Consider the following 2,890-nt stretch of genomic DNA (forward strand, 5'->3'; position numbering starts at 1 on the left):
CCGGGCATGGTGGCACATGCCTTTAATCCCGGCACTTGGGAGGAAGAGGCAGGCAGATTTCTGTGTTCCAGGCCAGCCTAATCTACCAAGTGAGTTCCAGGACAGCCAGGGCTATACAGAGAAACCCTGTCTCCAAAAAAAAAAAAAAAAAAAAAAAAAGGTCTGTCTACAAGCAGAAAGTCCACACAACTTCATTTTGACTCAACCTAGGGAAGTTGAGATAGGATCTTCGGGGCTAGGCAGGCAGCTGTTCTCAACCTAGGGGTTGCCTAAGACCACTGGAAAACATAAGTCTACAAATTCACAGTAGCAAAATTAAAGTTATGGTTGGAGCTCACAACATAAGGAACTGTACTAAAAGGTCACAGCATTAGGAAAAGTTGAGAACCACTGGATGAGTAGCTTCCTGGCCAGGTTAGCCTAATTGGTGAGCTGTAGGCCAGTGGGATACCCTGTCGGTGTATATAATGTTCATAAGAAGGTTATCCTTTTGCTTCTATATACAGAACATGCACTGGATGCTTGTGTTGTTTATTAACAGGGTTTCTCTGTGTAGGACTGGCTGTCCTGGAACTCTATCTTACAGAGATCTGCCTTCCTCTACTTCCTGAATGTTGGGATTATTGGCATTTGCCACCACTTTTTTTTTTTTTTTTTCTTTTTTAAGTGTAGTATTTAGTCCTGGAGTAGGGTAGGTAGGGTTTAAAGCTACAAAGTCGGAAACAGATACCCACCTACTCCCCAAACAAAATTGTATTCTGCAAAAGTGGGGGGCGGGGAATGAATTTCTGTGTGTATAAGCCTGTGCTGTGTATACATGAGTATGTATATGTGCCATAGGTAGTCCTTGGAGGGATGAAGTATGTAGTCTTTCTCTAATGCCATCTACCTAATGCCGTGAGACAAGGTCTCTCAGAAGCTCCAGATTTGACTAGGCTGGCTGAACAAGCTGGATCTGCCTATTGCTTCCCCCCATTCCAATGCTGGGGTTCTAAGTATGCCTATTGGTAATGGATCTCAAGTTTAATGCTTTCGTAGCATTAAAATAGCTGACCTTGTGAGCTATTTTCTCCTAGGCTCAGATTTAGTGATTCTTACTTAAGTGTAAAAGGAAATGCCTTGGGAGCAAATCGTAAAATAAAGTTAGATTCCACATTATTTAAAATGATTTAAGACTGTATCAGCTGTGTGTGGTGGCAGACAGGTAGGTAGATCTTGTGAGTCCAAGGCCAACCTGGTATACTAAGGAAGTTCCATGACAGCTAGAGCAATTACACAGAGAAATCATGTCTCAAAAAACAAAGGGCTGGCCAGAGCTGTGCTGAGAAACTTTGTTTCAGAAAAAAACTAAAACAAAAAAACAAAGGGTTGGAGACATGGCTCAGTGGTTAAGAGCACCAAGTGCTCTTCCAGAGGTCTGAGTTGAATTCCCAGGCACATGGTATCTCACAACCATCTATAGTGGGATCTGGTACCCTCTTCTGGTGTGTCTGAAGATGGTGAGAGTACTCATACATAAATCTTTAAAATAACAGACTAAAACTGATACCAAAGGATACTGCCAATAGAATGAAAAGGCTGAGATGGCACAGGAGAGCACTCACCGCCTGCTCTACAGGAGCAGCTGGCAGATCACATCTTGTCTGTAACTACTTCCTGGGCATTTGACATCTCTGATCTCCACAGGCCCCAGGATTTGTATACATACCCACATGCAGACAGGTAAATTAAGATTAGTGGAAAGACAAAACAAGAAAACGTTTACTTGGAGTGTTGGTGCATACCTACAATCCTAGCACTTGAATAGGATGGCAGGACCACCACACATGGAAGGTCAGTAGTGAGTTCCAGGCTAATTTGTACTACCTTGTCCCAAAGTAAGCAAAAAGGCAAGTTATCTATTTAATAAGAACCAGTATCTAAAACATGTAACACATAGTTTAAAGAGATGGACATAGGAGTTGGAGAGATAGCTTGGTCTAAAAGAGTGCTTGTGCAACCATGAGGACCTGCATTCAGATCTTCTCAGCCACATAAATAGGTTGGAATGTTTTGTTCCTCTAACCCCAATATGATTGGTAGGGACAAGAGAATCTGAGGCTTGCTGGTTTCTATGTCTTGCTCTAAGTTTAGTGAGAGACTATCTCAAGGGAATAAGGTGGGGAGTGATGGAGGATACTTGACATTCTGCTCTCTACAAGTATGCACAGGCATGTGCACCCACATATATTTAACACCATAACAAAAAACTGTTGGACTCAATTCATCAAAGTTATGCAAACAGACAATAAGTATGTTCTAATTGTTTAATTTCAGGGTTTATTTCTACTCACAGAATATAGTTCATGCCAAGGAAGTTAGAGAAGGAGGGTCAAGAGATGACGGCTCTTAACAGTGCTTCCACAGAAACCAGACAGAGGGGAATCTGGCACTCAGCTTACTTTCTTGTTCAGCCCAGGATCATAGCACATGGGTTGGTGTGACAAAACTTTTCTGGGAGATGCAACACACACGTCTACTCACCACGGATAGGGATCACACAACAGACAAAAAGTATGGATACCACCAAATTCCAAACATGTTTGTGAACCATGGCATATTGGTATTTTAAGTCCAGAGCTGAGCAGAAAGTTTGAGTTACTTACAAGAATATAGGAGATTGGTTACTTTACAGGAGCAGAAGTGACTGAAAGACAGCTGCATCACCAGATCCCCCTCAGCTCAGGTGACATCTCACAAACACTGAGAATCTGGAGCACACAGTACAGTCCACAGGCAGCTCAGCAGTTGAAGAGTGTCTTTTTTAAGTGACTCCATTTGTCAACCTCTTCTAGCCAGCTCAGCTGGTTTGGCCTCAGTATTTTTTTTTTTTTTTTTTTTTTTTTTTTTT

This window comes from Mus pahari, chromosome 13, assembly GCF_900095145.1.
Source record: "Mus pahari chromosome 13, PAHARI_EIJ_v1.1, whole genome shotgun sequence".
NCBI classification, from domain to species: Eukaryota; Metazoa; Chordata; class Mammalia; order Rodentia; family Muridae; genus Mus; species Mus pahari.